This window comes from Podarcis vaucheri, assembly GCF_965113315.1.
Source record: "Podarcis vaucheri genome assembly, chromosome: 4".
NCBI classification, from domain to species: Eukaryota; Metazoa; Chordata; class Lepidosauria; order Squamata; family Lacertidae; genus Podarcis; species Podarcis vaucheri.
Window position 1 is genome coordinate 38,987,722 of NC_138762.1, and position 18,011 is coordinate 39,005,732.

Sequence of the window (18,011 nt, forward strand, 5' to 3'; positions counted from 1 at the left end):
ATGTCAGGCTTTGACAAGGGTCTAGGAACCAGGGCTTGGGGAGAAGTTGGCTGTTAGTCAAAGTGGGTCAGAAGCAGGTGTATAGTCCGAAAGAGTTTGGAGAGGCACATACTAAAGTAGAAATGGAGGATCAAGAAGACCAGAAAGCGGTCGGTAGCTGGGGAAGGCAAAGTAGGTGTCAAGATGGATTTAGGGACTAGAGGCTGCTGCATGGGCTTGGAAACGTAACTTTGCAAATTAATTCTGGGTTGACATTCCATCTGTTCTTCCTTTGCAGAAATCAGAGAACGGCGCCTCTCCCATGTGATGGACAGCCAAAAGAAATGTCTCAGGCTCCAGTGCTTATTTCCTGCGCTGACCAGTGAAACTCTACCCTATTGTAAAACGTTGTGCTTTACCTAATATCCTAGCCTTGTCTTTACCAACGGATGCTAGTCAGTCCATGTGATGGAGGAACCCATAGACTGAAAATGAGTGGTTTGTGTTCAGGGTAGCACAGATTTCGCTTATAGCTTGGGTCAGGTCCCCTCCGGTTTGGGGCACAAGAATCTGCTGCAAGGGTGTTGTGTTTTTCTCTGTTAAGCAACAGAAATGAAAAGATCCTGGAGCTTTGCTTTCTATTGAAGGTTTTTAAAGTGGTAAATACATAGTTACATGGAAGAGGGCAGACTTTACTGTAGCTCACACAGCATCTGTTTTATCAACCAGAATATGGAAAATAGTTTCATATAATAACTAGCTACTCTAAAAGAAAAAAAAATACAAAAGAGGAAAGGGGGAGAAACTGACGCACTGCACTAGTTACTAGATATTCTTAGTCCTTTTTGTACATGAAGATTTCAGTTCGGAGATGGTTTATATAATAGGTTATGCCTACATTTATATATTTTAGAGTGAATTTAAGAACCTGTTTGGAGAATTCAAGAAAGCGTGGGGCAAGGGTACCATTGTTAGTGGCGTATGCGCGGCCCTATGGCCCATAAGTTCTGCACTTTTTTGTATTTGCCACCAGGATGGTAGAGTTTATTGGCAAAAAATGTTGACAGACTTTATTTTGCTTGGTTTTTTTTTTTTAATTAAGCATAGAATAATGAGGATGATCTGCATTTGAAACAAAGGTTTGGCATATTGAGAAGAACAATTCTGCAGATTACTGATTTGTCTTTCAAGCCTTGGAGGGTTCATTTATTTTTGGATAGAGGTCTAAAATGACTATGTGGGAACTGAAGCAGTGAAACAGGAAAAAAAAATACTATTAATATGTTGTTCAGAAGTGACCTTAGTATTACTTCACTCTTTGGGGCAGGGCGGGGGAATTTTCAATTGACATGCACACTGATGAACATATTATACATTTTACAGACACTGGAATTGTCATAAATACTATGCACAGTCTAAATTGGCTTCATTGGTTGTATGAAGTGCCAATGCTAGTTTGGGATAGCTAAGTGCTGAGTGTTGTGTAAGTGAGTGATGACTGAGAAATAATGTTCCTAAATTTAGGCTGTCAGACAGATCCCTTTCCAGTTCATGTTCCTTGTCTTTACTCTATATGTTCTAACTTACTCCCATGCACACATCTCATGCCAGAGCAGATTCCAGCTTTCTTTACTTTTTTCTTTCTGTTTCTTAACCACTTCTCTTTTACCAGTTGCCTACGATCCAGTACGGCACACCTGGAGCAATCAGGGCTGCGTGTGCACAGAGCCCTCAAGAGTTAGGCCCACAAATTAGCTGCTTGATGTTCAACAGCCGATTGGAAGGATTTTCGCTTTGGGGGTAGCACCCCCCAGCCCAGCTGTTGGATCATTAAAGGGAACTGTGCACACAACACTTGTTTGTGTCCCATCCAGCTAGGGACACACAGATAGAAGCCTGTTTCTTCATCCATATAGCCCCTGGCTGGATTGAGGCAACATTGTTCCTAGCAGCAAAATATTCATTTGTTATTAGAATTTGACATGAAGTTACACATTCAACACAGGGTACTTCTTCCACAGCACAAGATGTTTCCCTGCATATTTTGCATCATAGCACAAAGACTTAACCAAATGCTATTGACCAGACCCCAGCAATAATTTTCTATGAGTTTTCTTCTCTCTGGTGGGATTTTGATAGTGTTCAGTTCAGCGAGACCCCTTTTTTATTGATTAGGTCTCTAAATGATGAGAGTTTACACAATTTTATCAGGCTTTCTTAATTTATACTTGACAGAATTGATAACGGATGTGTGTTTTGGGATTTTTTTGTAATTGGATTTAATAGCCATATGAAAAGTGACTCTTGAAACCTGCTTGGCTTAGCCTTTAATTGTTGTAACCAATGCATGTATTTCAGTGTCTGTGTCAGAAACAACATCAAACAGATCATACTCATTGTAAAAATTATGACAACTTAAAAGGAAAGTGTCACTTCAAGCCCATGTAAAACCAACAACAAACAGACTCCTTGAAAGATGCAAATGGTGACTTGGATGAAGGAAAAATGCAACTTCAACAGGAATGAGACAGTTAAATGCTTTTTTTAAAATAGAAAATTCAGGTAGAAAAATCTTCCACATGCTGCCGGAGCATGTGGTGCTATTTTAATAGCTTGATTTTGTTAACATTTTCTAAATTATTTTAACAAAACAAAATGCTGCCATCATGCCATACTGTTGGACATATATTGTGGTGGCTTTGGGAATGTCAGGCCATGTACTGGCTATGGTTTAAAGCATTGTAAGTAGCTGAAATCCAAATACCTTACGGTGCAGCCTCTTCATCTTGACAGTCATACTAACATACAAACTCTGTTGAACCCATTAGAATAGACGCATTTTTGCTGGAGTACCACCTTCTGCCATTTAAATTTCAATATTGTTCCTAAAATATTTCTTTATATGAATGGTACATTTATAAAAGATGCATAAAATTAGCTTTTTTCTATGTGAATTAATATACCTTGATTATCTTCCTTTCTTAAACCTCATGAACTTTCCCTTAGACAAGGGACTGGATTTGGGTCAATTTACTGAAAAGGAGTGTTTTTTGATGCTTATAAACCTTTATGTAGATATGCTTAATTTTTAAGCAGTTAGGCACTGAGAGTAGCAGAAATCCTGCAAAGCTTTATAGATCATTCGAAGCGCAGTCCACTTCAAAGATCTCTTTGCACAAACCCCATTGGAATGAGCAGTATACATGTTTTTCTTCAGTTTCCCATCATTTCAGTGGTGCTTTTGCAGGAGAATCTACAGCTGGATGGTGCCCTGTGGCTTTCCCCCCCTCGGAATAATGTTTTGATTTCAATAGAGAGATTTGCTGTAGCGCTGAATTTGTTAGAATGGGTGTCCCTAATTTCAGGTAGAAAGACAATTTGTTAGCACAGAAAAATTCAAACCAACAATGTACTGTTTAACTGTTTATTTTATTTTTTTAAAATTTCCATTGTTTCGTGTTTTTTGTTTTTTTAAAAAAGAATTGTGGCATGTATTTTCGTATACCAGCAATGTCACCCATCAACTTATGTCCATGAAGTCATTTAGAGACAGCAATGTTGCACCTTAATTATTTCAAATGAACCAAAATATTATGTTCTCTGTTTTCATGTTTATTCTGATTCTATTGTATAATAGTTTATCAAGCCCATTCTAACTTAGCAAAAGCTATCAGTATTTATGCATTTAACCATATTCTCTAGATTTGAACCTGTGTATGTCTTTCTTTTTTACAAGAAAAAATTTAAATAAGATAAAACAAATTATTCTTACCCTCCTCTATGGTTTCTTAATGGAAGTGAGGATATATTTCTCAATGTGTAAATTTAGCACTATCCCATTTTCTTTGTTTTTGTTTATTTATTTAGTGACCTTTGATATTTCATGTAGTTTTGAGGTATATACATAGAAGCTGATACTGCAAGCATAGAATCAGCTGGGAGAAGGATACTGTAATGTCATTTTCATGTAATTGTGTTAGTACTGTATTACGGCGGGGATGGAAGGGGAGTTCTGCAAAGTATTTAACATGTACATTTGATTTTGATTCTCCCATTAGGTTGTATTCCAGATACAAGACCAAATTTGATGTAAAATCTTGTGGAGCTTATATCATGCTGTTGTACTTATGACAGTATTTTTCCCTGGATTGTACTGTGATTCCACAAATAGGATATATTTATTTAAGAAGATATAGTATGCTTTTTTACTAATACAATATCCCAAAGCTATGAGCAAAGGAGTTCTTTCTTTGTCTCGCTGTCCAGATTACAGTTCAGTCAATGATTTTCAGAACCGATTTACAAAGTGTTGTGGATGTGGTGAAGGCAGCAGAGATATACTGGCCTCTGTGACTTTTGCTACTTTTTTCTAAACAGCTTACATAGCATAAATGTAGCTGCTAGTCACTTGATAGCTGCTCGCTCCATATATTCACCTGCAAACCAGTACAAGTTGTATATTGCGCTTCAGCGAGGGGAACATACACAGGGTGGAAAATGCCTATCAGTTTTTTAAAATGGTGCATCCCAAAGGGTCCATTCAGTCTTTTAAAAAGAGAAACGCCGTTGTCTCTGCTCAGAGGCTCACAAGAGGAATAGGTCTGAGAGTCGTCCCTGGCACGCAACATGTGCTTGGAAAAAGGATAGGCCCCATGAATGCAACGAAATGTCATCTACATCCTGCTGTCTGCAGGTTTCTGGTTAAGGGCTGGAACTGCACATGGACTGTTGGGACTGGGGAAAATCTACATGCTTGCAGAGCACAGGTATTTCTTGTGCAGAGCCCGTTTTGCAGATTTTGGGGGTCCCTATGTAGTGAGATTATAACACAACATTGTTGCCTGGGGTGATAAGGAATTGCTGTGTGTTTTCTACTGACTGAATTTGAAACGGGCTGTAAAAATTTAGTTTTCTGATCCAATAGTGGCATCACTGTCCATTGCACACTGAACCCTTTCAGACAACTGAGTAGCACTGTATTCTCAGTGAATGATTATCTGTGGGGGTTGGGGGGGGCTGGTTGAAGCTACCCTTAGTGTGAAGCATTAGAATAGAACAATTTTTCAAATGTGCTCCGTGCTTAGGAACTGCAAGAAAAGTGTTGTTTTTTTGTGCTGAAGGGAATAGCCTTGGAATTGGGTTAATCAAAGAGAAAAAAAGGGGGCATTATTGCCACATGAGGGAGTTATATATTTTCTTAATCTCTGAAGGAAAAATGTGGTAAAGACTATAATGATTGTCAGGTTTGCCTTGTACTATTGTTTATTTATGCCTCTCAGCTGCACTCTGTTCTACAACTAATTCTAATAATGCTACCTCTATTAAAGGCTACTGCAGTTGACTTCCATTTGTTTTCAAGATTCCTCATGCAGTCTTTTCAAGTTGGTGGGTATCTGTTTTGGATCACGCTGTTTTATTTTCTAAGAAGAGCAGTTTGGTAGAGGGAACAACATACATCTCAAATTGCTATCCGTACTCGTACTATTCATAAACAGAGCTACTTGATGAGTGTAGCTTTTGTGTAATTTTTTTCTCTGTAAATTGATAGATTTTTTAAAAAAACAGCTTCAAATACATCACACACAAGTACTTTCTTTTCAATGAGAAGATAAATGCTCTGTATGCAAAAGTATGGGATGCTGCACTGAGCCCTTGTCTTTCATTGAATGTAATGGGATGGCCTCTTTGCTTGTAGAATTCCTCAGGCACAAGTGGGCAATCTTCTGTGACATTCTTGACTGTCCACAGTGTGAGATTATTATCATGGGAAATGATCATTAATTGTTCCCTTTACTGATATGAGCTATATAAAGATTACAAAAATGATTTACACTATACATGCTCATTTTGTTTCTTTGGGTGGGCTGCTAAATTGTAGAGTGGTTAAATAATCTTTCATACTTTCCTTCCTTTCTTTTTCTTTGCCTGGCTTAAATACAAAACCAGCACCAGCAAATATCAAAACATAAAGACATTTCAGTGAGAAGGCAGCTGCAAACTAAGGCAATAAGAGGTCCGTGCTTCTTGGTTGTGGCTAAACCTCAGTAAGATTACAGTTTGTTATTCTTAAATGTGCTCCTAACATTATTGATTGTTGAGCTCCCACAATGTCTCTGATTTTATTTTTATTTTTTTACAAAACACTTGGCTCCTGGGTGTTGCAAGCAATAGTTTGCATAGTGATGCTTTGATCCAGAAAGGCAAGTGATGTGGTAATCAGATGCATTGAACTGTGCTCTTCTGAATACAGATTAATAAGAGCTTCAGTTCACACTGGATTGTAAAACATGGGCTGATAGTCTTTAACCCTGTTGTTCCAAGTAATTGTTTTCTGATGAATAACTTGTCAAGCAGTCATCATCCACTTACAGTGGGGGGGGGTGGAATAAGTATTACCTTTCTAAGTAAGTTTTTTTGGACAACAGTACTGTGTTTTCTTAATAAAGATTTTATCTGCCCTCTTAAAACCACATATATGGAGCAACTTATTTTCCTTTTCATTATTTGTGGATGAGATCCAACACTGCACCAGTGGGTGCAATGGGATTCCCTTTCTTCCCCTCCTCTAGCAGCCTCCATCTGCTCCAGAGGGTTACTCAACCCTGTATAGTATATTACCCTGTTTGCGAAAGCAGAAGTCCATTGTGCAGACGGAATGCCCCATTGTATATCTCCCATTATTTAATTATATATTTTTATAATTTATATCCTATTTTTTCTCCATGGAGCCAGACCATCTTACCATGATTCGGCTTCTCAAATATAGGGCACAGCAACCTGGAACTGGGCTTGCACAAGCCCCTCTCCTCCCTTTCAAATGGGCACAAGTGTTTTCTTGCACAACACGTCACTGAGGCTTGTGCAGGGGAAGTATATCTGTGGATTGTGTGCTAAAGGTCTAATAATATCCTTAGAGAGGCTCTGTGGCCTTTGCTTATTAGATTTATCAGTCAAGCCATATTTGCCATTGCTGAATGTTTCTTTTTGGTTGCCCTAGTCTACTAGCAGATAATTCCACTAGATTCTAACCCAGAACTTGGTTTTATTTTTTGTGAAGTTTCAATGTAAAATAGGCATTGTAAAACTCATTCCCTCCAGTGGTACAATAGAGTTACTGCATTCTTAGCTTTTGTGTAGTGCACTTAGTAACTTAGTAAAGCTTTATACCTAGGTGGATCTGCAGATATATTATAAGTACACATGTTAAGTCATGTGTATTCCATGCTAAAGAACATTGTGATACTGAATATGGAGCAATTATTTAATAAAATAAATGATTTCTTTTATAAAAAATAATAATTCAGATATGTTCACATTTATGTTCACATTTTCAGCTCTCTAGTGTATATTGAGAAGTTCTTCCATTTCACAACAGAATGGCTATAAATACCGTAATTGATGGAAGAATATTTTCTATTGTTAGGTGATGTTGGGCCACAAAATGGGTACCTAGCATATCAAGGACCAATTGAAATCATTTGAATTTTCATGTTCAGGTGACTCCAATGGGATTTAGGGACACCTAGATTTTTTGGGATTGTACCCTCTGGCTGTAAATCTATGGTACACAGTATATAGCTGTTAATGCTTTTTATAATCTTGGATATGCAACATCACTGGCGTAGGCTCTGACTCAGAGAGAATGTGTCATGATTCCCTTTACGTATACATGCAGAGAGAGAGTGTCATGAGAGTCATTTCTTACTGTGTGTGTGTGTCTGTGTGCTCTAACCATATCATCTGGGCCCATGGAGTGAGTTTATCCCACCGGATCAATAGTCAACTAGAAATGAGAATAGGAAACATTCATGCAATTGGCTCTACCCATGTGTTTCCAGAATCCACACACAGTCTGCAGTCTCATAGACAAATGTCTTCCAATACAGCTCAGCATGTTTGTGAAGGACACTGGAGTCTAAGCTGATATCAATAGAGCAGGGGCAAAACTAGGCTTTATTTCACCCAGGACAAAGACTCAGTTTGGCACACACCCCCTGCACATTTGTGTACACACACACACACACAGAGAGAGAGAGAGAGAGAGAATCTGGGAGCCTCAGTGGCTCCCCTCTGGAGGCTTCACATGGGGCAGAAAACATGGCTAGCACCCCTGTAGCTACGGCACTGCAATAGAGCAAAACAATCACAACTAAATTTAGCTGGAAAGAGGCCTTGGTGTTTAATATGTGACAGACTTAGAGACTGATTCACTGTCAAAACAATACTCTGGGTTGTTTTGTTTTTTTTTAAATGCATGTTCTGTTTGCAAACATGGTATTTCAAATTAAGTGTTGTGTTACAAAAATGCTAAGCTTAACAAGGAATTGGTGGAACCAGTGGCTACTTCACACAAATCCTTTGGAACCTTAATCAATACAAGGTTTAGTTCCTTCTACTACATGCTTATATTATTGAGAGGAAATTAATTCCAATGTAAATAGGATTCTAACATTGAAAATGTAGGCTCCCCCCCTTTTTGTAACGTTCTCAAAAATCCTGTTTTCCTCTTGAATATATACTTTGTGTACAATAATAGGCACTGAAGCCAAGGAAACCATAGGGTCATTTCTCTACCATGCTATTAAGCATCTCCTCCATAGAGAACCCCATCCCTGGCATCCAGTTGGAATGTAGCATATGAGGAGCAGGGACACAAATTACCATGTGGGGACAACCCTGCCTGTATTGGGTTTGCATCACCATAGCAGAATAAAGGGAATGTTCTAGACCAGGGATTTAACTACAGCGCTCAGGAAGCCAGCTATATCAGTGACACCCTAGACACTTCATATTTGCTAGTAAGCTCATAATCAGGTTGCAACTGAAAAGCATGAGTACTCGGGGAGTGCTGCTGTTGCTCCTTTCACTGTAGTCACTGGATAGGTTGTCAAAGCCTTACTTATCTTTAGAATTGGACTACAAAAAATGCTTCTGGCTTCTCCACTCTTTTTTACAGTGAATTTTAAATAACACCACCATTAAGATTAGCAGGATTAAACATTGCATCTTTTTTCATTTATACTTTGCAATAGAGAAGCACGATAACCAGTATGTCTCAACTAACATACTAGAAAGCTGGAAAATTCAATTGGCTTCAAATACTGATTTTTTTCCCCATGCAAAGAATATACCATCAATGATGACATTCAGTTGGCTGTAAAGAGAGCAAAAATGTGTCTGAGCACTCTGTTCAGTATTCTGATTTATGCCCGACGACTTAGCATAAGGTTTACCAAAAGCTTTTCCATCACATTGTATGATATTGTGTCAACAGTGTATTGTTAACCTCACAGTCAGATTCAGCTCTTTCAAAATTGAAGGGCCATCAGCAGCTGTCATTTATTTCCATGTCATTTTGAAGGGAAATGGCTGCACAGGTAGTTCAGAGAGAGAGGGCATACTTTGCATGCCAGTCCCTGGTCTTTCTAAGTTGGACTGCAAAAGTGCTCTCTAAAGCTGTGGAAAACTGCCAGTCATTGGCGACCCAGGATGATGAACATGTGGCCCTCCAAATGCTATTCACATATTTCCTAGCAGTTGGCCATGCTGGATGGAACAGAAAGCTAGTTTATCTCAAGATTGGTGCTCTTAGCTAGGTATTGTAATCAGAAATGGGAAACCTGTGGGCATCTAGTTATGGTTGAACTCAACTTCAATCAGCCATCCAGTATGGCCAATTGCTAGGAACTGTGAGAATTGCAACCGAAAAACACTGTGAACTTCCACCAATGTAAATGTGCCAGACAGCATCCAGGCAGGTGTTTTCCTTCATATGTTCTCTTTTGCTATTAGGCCTGCTTTAATCTCACTTCCTAGTACAAGCATTTCAGTACCTGATCTCAACAGAAGTATTGTGCCATCTCTTTTTCTGGCATCAGGTTCTTTTTTTAAAAAATGTGTGTGCACGCTCATGCATGTAAATTTGGATTTTCCCACCCATTCACCCATGTTCATATGAACGCATGAGGATTTAAAATGTGGAGATGGGCATAGACACAAGCTCCACTCCCAGTATCTCTGGGTGCACAGGCAAAGGGTTTCTAAGCACACTCAACCAAACACAATTTGAACCCCTGTTCAGGTCTAAATGCATGAAGGTCTGCAGAGAAATTATTGTGTTCCAAGGGATATTGGGGTGTGGGACTTTTCATGCGCATTCCCCCCTCTCCCAGCAATGTTTTAAACCTTCAGATGTTCACATGCAGCTGCTGGGTGACCTTGGGCCAGTCACACTTCTCTGAAGTCTCTCAGCCCCACTCACCTCACAGAGTGTTTGTTGTGGGGGAGGAAGGGAAAGGAGAATGTTAGCCGCTTTGAGACTCCTTAAAGGGAGTGAAAGGCGGGATATCAAATCCAAACTCTTCTTCTTCTTCTTCTTCAGAAAAAAATGGGTTACAGGCACAAAGACCCATGAAACACAGTTGAATTTATTTGCTAGCACTGTGCTGCACATCTGCTAATTTATTTCCAAGCATCAGTTAGACTTGGCCACTTCAGAATCTTCTTGTGTTAAGGTTCATCCTTCCTTCGAGACAGCACGTTTTGTCACATAATATCTGAATTAATGAAAGGTGAATGGATGTAATTATGCAAGTTTGCGCACGTCTGACAGTTTGACCTCTGCACAGTGAGAGATGGTCTTAATCTTTATGCTTAAAATAATGTGTACTGAAAGCTATGCTAGCCTTCTCCCTCTCATATAAAATTGAGACCTGCAGTTTAGGAGGAATAGAGAATGTGTAGGGAAATTAGCAGACATAATGAAAAGAAATAAAGGTAAATGTGGCAAAGGTAAATGTGGTTTCAATGCTGTTATAAATTATGCTACCAATAGTAGGAGGAGAAGGAGTTATTTGTCAAGGGTCTAAGAAAACTCCACATTGCATAAGTGCAAAAAAAGAGAGCACTGACCTACAGAACGGGCAAATACAGTACAGTGGTACCTCGGGTTACAGACGCTTCAGGTTACAGACTCCGCTAACCCAGAAATAGTACCTTGGGTTAACAGAAATCGCGTGGCGGCAGCGGGAGGCCCCATTAGCTAAAGTGGTACCTCAGGTTAAGAACAGTTTCAGGTTAAGAACAGACCTCCAGAACAAATTAAGTTCTTAATCCGAGGTACCACTGTATTAAAAAGGTCACGGGGGGACGGCAGATGAGAGCAGGCCTGATTAAACTCAAAATACATGTAAACAAGTAGATAACACACACCTTAGTACATAGATAGATATTCATTGAAACACATATTGGAATGTGCATCTCATTTGAAGCAGCCAAGCATTCACACTTGCATGCTAATTTGGATTTGAATGTGCAGACGTGCACAATCTATTGTGACGGCAGAAATTGCCATGGAACTCATAAATAGGAAGGTGCAAATTATGTAAGGCTCAGATAGCCTTAGAACTGTAGAAATGGGGAACTGAAAAAGTCCTATCATCTGATTCCCTGTTCGGAGCCAAACGTCCCTGTGAACCAATGCTTAAAAAATTAGCCTGAGATAGCAAGGTTAGAATACACCACAAGCTGAGAGGAATAAAAGTGACATACACCCATGTGATGTCCAGATACATTCAGAGAAATGCACCCAGATGTCTGCCTGAAGCAATCACACTGAAGAGTATGTGGCTTCCTCCTGCCTTGGCTGCCATCCATGAGCAAGGAGTCAGTGTAATTAACTGCTAAGCTAGCTAATTTTCACCCTGCCTTATAAGATGCACGGTAAGAAGAAGAGAAATTATGAGGAGCATGTGCCCAGGATACTGTTCTCAGCATGGCGATTCATACACCTTCCCTCTTACATTGCATCACGACACAAGAGAGTCCTGTTCATCCCATTGAATGAATGGACTTTCAAAAAACAAAGCTCCTGTGGCCTTGACTGCTGGCTTGAGAAAGCTCTGGATAAGAATTGTTGGGGGAAATACCATTCTATGGAGGGTACAGCTACACCTCTTAGGCTGTCTGTGTAACAGAGTCATTCCTAAGCATCCCACTGGGACGCTTCCCACGATGGTGGTGGTGGGAAGGTTGGCTGGCGATGCTTGCTTACCACATTCAATGAGTCCTTGGTGAGAATGTGTGAAAAGTGAAGCTTCTTTTAGGGGTCTTGGGATTGCAGGCAAATAAACACTTGTAATAATGAGATGCTGCTTGAACAGTGTCTTCTATACTCTCCCACATCCCACTCCACCCCTGTCTTTGACCCAGTCATTTTCATGTATGGAGTCCCTCATTCACACATGCCATCCTGTCACTCGGATCAATGGAATTGCATGGACTACCCAACATGCATTTTCATTTAATTAATTTAATTTTAATGTAATTTAATCAGATCTGCATAAATGTACATGTGAGTCAAACCATAGCACTGAAGGAAAAGGCATTCTTTGTTTTTACAGAATGTGTCGCAGCAGGCACCATTTTCAAAGAGGGAATGCTCTTCTAAGATGGTGCTTACTTTGGATGGCACATGTGCGCATTGTTTAAAAACTAAATAAGATTATTTTTAATTCACCCTGGAGATCATTCTATATACTGCATAATAGGAACCACCAGATTAGGGTGTTTGGAGTTTTTGTTTCTTTTGTAACTCCCCTGAGTTTTCTGGTGTTAAAGGAACAGACGCGATCTATTCTAGCCAAAGAGCTAAAGTGAAGCAAGTGCATAGTTTAGAAACAGCTGCCATGGTTTTGTTTCTGTGCTCGGGGCAATAATTTTCCCATCAGCAAGAATGCAGAAGACAGAAGTGCAGTGCATATTCCAAGAGAAGACTGTAGCCTCTTGATTAAATACGTATTTGGCTCATTGAGTGACTGCAGTTAACAAATGCATTTGTTTGCATATTTCATAAACAAAATCAAGTGCTTACTGTGGTCTTAATTACAGCCTAAGCAAGTTTTATATAACAGGCTCCTGAAAATATGCTGTTCGTTGCTGGCAGATGGTATCAGACTTGAAATGCACTAGGTGCGTAGAATGTGCCATTTCTTATTGGTCTCCAATTAGAACTTGGCTTGTAACAATGGAGTGCAAGGGCACATTCGCTTCAACAAAAAGGGAAGTGGAGTTGGCAGCCTTCAAATGTGCTTAAATGTGTCCTAGGGCCAAATTAGATATGACATTAAATGCATAGTTGCATTTAACATACTGGGTTTTGTTTTGTTTCAATGAAAATAACAGCTGGGAGGGGGTGATAATTAACAGGACTAGCAGGCATGATAGTGGTGGTGGGGGTAACAATTTCCTCACCTGCTGTGATCTGTGGTGGGGAAGCCCCCCATTGACGCCAATGAGGGATTTCCTCCCAATACAGACACCACCATCGGAGGAGGAGTTATCATCAGGACCGCAGCAGTAGAGGAAAGAGTTAATTCCCCTCTTTCCTGCCTGCTGTCATCCTGATAATTACACACACCACTCTGCATGTTAAATGCAAAGACACATTTAATATTATATCCAGTTTGGCCCCTGCTGTTTCTATATGACATAGGAACATGGCAAAAGAAAAGTGAGTGTGTTTAGAGTCTTGCTAAGCTGCCATACACAATGCTTTGCTTGGGGGTTTGCAGGCACAGCCAGGTTTCTACCCACTCCATTCCTGCTGTCATATATGATGCCATGTGCTGGGCAGGTGGGCGTGGCTTGACTGCAGTGGCGGCACAGGGCAAAAGGGGAGGCCTGGCAGACCCAATTAGACCCCCTGGGTTAGAATATTTGTCTGGTAAAAATCAAATCTATATATTTTGGAAAGTTGTCTTTCCCCCCTAACATTTGGACACCTCTTAATATAGACCAAATTTTGCCTGGTAGTTCCTGAGACCAAGGAGCAAGTTTTCATCTATGTTTGGATATGTTTGGATGCCATTTTGGATCCAGATAGTGGACTGAACCATCTAAAACTACACTGATTTCAGACCTGCACTGACTTCCTTAGACTTCTCGAGCAAAGTCTACTGGTAATAGAATCACAGAATTGTAGAGCTGGAAGGGACCCTAGGGGTCATCTAGCCCAAGGCCATGCAATATAGGGATCTCAACTAAAGCATCCATGGCAGAATAGAATCATATAATATTTAGAGTTGACCACAGGTCTATTTTAATATCGGTCAGGTGATTCTGTAATCACTTTTCCTTTACCAGTGACCACTGGGATGGAATTGCACATTAGGGGAGAGAAATTGCATATTACAGGGAAGGACACAAAAAAAACCCCCCACCAACATGGCTGCCATAAAAACAGCAGGCCAGCATTTAGTTTTCCCTTCCATCTCCATATTGTGCATGTTAAACTTAAGGCATGCCCTGATGTGATTATGCTGAGCTGCCCCAACTTCATAGCTGTGTCTCGGAGAGGCAGAAAATACTGAGCATAATGGCACCAGGACAAATATATGTTGAATTATATGTCACAGAGTGTGATACTGGATTCACAAAAGTTAAAACAAACAGGAAGAGAAACATGGAAACAAAATGGATAGAGGGAACCATCTCGCTGTCATTTTCTGGTTCACACTGAGAAGTTATTTTTGAATGGCCCCAGGGATGGACGTGAGAGCTGCCTGCAGAAATCAATGGAGAAATCCAAAGTTTTTATATGAACTGTAATTGAGCTAGGGAAGGGGACAGATGTGTCAATGCTCAAGAGGAAGAAGAAGTAAAAAGTAACGAGAGGAGAAGAAAGAGGGAGGCTGAGAGGAGACAGTCTAGATGGATGTTAGGAGGTGGTGAGAGAGATGGGGAAGGAGATGGGTCAACTGGTAGCTCCCCTGAGGAAAACAGAACCATAACTCTTTGTGAAGGCAAGCTCTCTCCTTTGTGAGGGGACCCTAGGGTGCCGCCCTTCCACAGAAGGACAGGTGTTCCCTCAGGCCTCACCCGCTTCAAGCCACAGGCTTGGGTAATGCAAGCTTACCAGCAACAATTTGCTGTGGTGCCTCACTTGTATCCATTATAATCGCCACCAACCCAGCACAGAGGAGGCTGAGGAGGAGGTTGAATTTGCCCTCTGAGGTGACTGCCTTACCTTGCCTCATGGACAGGCTGGCGCTGGTTACAGCACAGGGTCCAAAGCCCTCATCAATCTACTCACCCCAATGAGGGTGGATTATAATGGAAGCTGCATACGATGAACAACTTCAGCACTGATGGCTATGTTGACTTTGTTTTTGTCTCGGCTTTTCTCCGAGTAGCCCAGAGAACCCTCTCAACAACCGTGTGGGCTGGGTGGTGACATAGCGAGCTTTGCCAACTGAGAAGAAATCTGAATTTTGGATTCCCATCCTCAGTACCACCAGTCAAGCCATTGCAGTCTGACTAGTAGACTTTATCCTTCCTCAAAGTAGGGATGAGGTCCTCAAGCCTCTTTTGTTTCTACTTTGCACCTTCCCTTAGTATATTTGCCTATGTCCTTGGATGCTGATAATACTTCACATCTTGCTTGCCTGGAAGGAGGAAAGAGAAAGCTGTGTGGAAAAGGAAGCCTACTGTACTGAGGTAAAATTGATCATTAGTTTTGCCTTTGGCTCAGTCTCCTGCAAGCATGTGGCCCCTCAGGGTTGCCCAGAAGGGAATGCAGCGCCTGAGCTGAAAATGGTTCCCCATCCCTGCCTAAGGCCTCTATGTCTGTATCCCTCCTAAATAGGGCTTTTTTCAGCCAGAACTGGCCAGAACTCAGTTCCAGCAACTCTCAGGTAGGCACCATTGCCATTCTAAGAGAATGAGGGAAGTGTTCATGGTGAGTTCCAGCACTACTGTATTTTTTTTAGAAAAACAGCGCTGTTCTTGAATAAGTATACTCTTGTTTTTGACTTTAAAAACCTGTTTCCAGAAGTTTCAGGTTTCTTTTTGCAAAGACAAGTTGTTTAGTCGTTTAGTCGTGTCCGACTCTTCGTGACCCCATGGACCAGAGCACGCCAGGCACTTCTGTCCTCCACTGCCTCCCGCAGTTTGATCAAACTCATGCTAGTAGCTTCAAGAACACCATCCAACCATCTCATTCTCTGTCGTCCCCTTCTCCTTGTGCCCTACATCTTTCCCAACATCAGGGTCTTTTCCAGGGAGTCCTCTCTTCTCATGAGGTGGCCAAAGTATTGGAGCCTCAGCTTCACGATCTGTCCTTCCAGTGAGCACTCAGGGCTGATTTCCTTCAGAATGGAGAGGTTTGATCTTCTTGCAGTCCATGGGACTCTCAAGAGTCTCCTCCAGCACCATAATTCAAAAGCATCAATTCTTCGGCGATCAGCCTTCTTTATGGTCCAGCTCTCACTTCCATACATCACTACTGGGAAAACCATGGCTTTTACTATACGGACCTTTGTTGGCAAGGTGATGTCTCTGCTTTTTAAGATGTTGTCTAGGTTTGCCATCGCCTTTCTCCCAAGGAGCAGGCGTCTTTTAATTTCGTAACTGCTGTCACCATCTGCAGTGATCATGGAGCCCAAGAAAGTAAAATCTCTCACTGCCTCCATTTCTTCCCCATCTATTTGCCAGGAGGTGATGGCCCAGTGGCCATGATCTTCGTTTTTTTGATGTTGAGCTTCAGACCATATTTTGCGCTCTCCTCTTTCACCCTCATTAAAAGGTTATTTAATTCCTCTTCACTTTCTGCCATCAAGGTTGTGTCATCTGCATATCTGAGGTTGTTGATATTTCTTCCGGCAATCTTAATTCCGGCTTGGGATTCATCCAGCCCAGCCTTTCGCATGATGAATTCTGCATATAAGTTAAATAAGCAGGGAGACAATATACAGCCTTGCCGTACTCCTTTCCCAATTTGGAACCAATCAGTTGTTCCATATCCAGTTCTAACTGTAGCTTCTCACATAGAGATTTCCCACATAGAGATTTCGCAGGAGACAGATGAGGTGATCAGGCACTCCCATTTCTTTAAGAACTTGCCATAGTTTGCTGTGGTCAACACAGTCAAAGGCTTTTGCATAGTCAATGAAGCAGAAGTAGATGTCTTTCTGGAACTCTCTGGCTTTCTCCATAATCCAGCGCATGTTTGCAATTTGGTCTCTGGTTCCTCTGCCTCTTCTAAATCCAGCTTGCACTTCTGGGAGTTCTCGGTCCACATACTGCTTGAGCCTTCCTTGTAGAATTTTAAGCATAACCTTGCTAGCATGTGAAATGAGTGAAATTGTGCGGTAGTTGGAGCATTCTTTGGCACTGCCTTTCTTTGGGATTGGAATGTAGACTGATCTTCTCCAATCCTCTGGCCACTGCTGAGTTTTCCAAACTTGCTGGCATATTGAGTGTAGCACCTTAACAGCATCATCTTTTAAAATTTTAAACAGTTCAGCTGGAATACCATCACTTCCACTGGCCTTGTTATTTGCAGTGCTTTCTAAGGCCCATTTGACTTCACTCTCCAGGATGTCTGGCTCAAGGTCAGCAACCACACTACCTGGGGTGTACGAGACATCCATATCTTTCTGGTATAATTCCTCTGTGTTAACAAGTTAGTTGTTACCATTAGCCATGTAGCTGAAAATTCACAGCATCCTCACTTTGGAAATTTTATCTTTTATAAAAAGAACACTATTTGTCTATCAAGTTTGGGCAGCAAGCATAAAATTTACAAAGCTCAGTCTTTCACCACAAGGCTCTGGAGGAAGAGACCTCAGCCTTGCAACATCTTGTACTTTGTGACAAAATCTATCGCCTGAGATTTCAATTACTTGGGTAGCGAGTGACATTTTAAAGTTCCCTCCTCCCAAAAGTTGAGCTGTGCTTTTCCTTTGCCCATCACACAGCTGTGGTTTGACACAAGAACACAGAGAAGGAAACGGATTCACATAGAAGCTGAATGCCTGTGGGCTTAACTACACGTTATTTGATGATTATTTTATTTTATTGCCTTGTAGCAATAGAGAATTTTTTGATCATAGGTGGGCAGGTAGAGGTATGGGGGAAGAGGCAATTTCCATTGGGATCACGGGGTTTTAAAAAAACCCCTCAGCTGTGACCCCAAAGAAAATTACACAAATAGGCCGCAATTCAATTATTGGGGTGGGGGGAGCTCCCCTCAG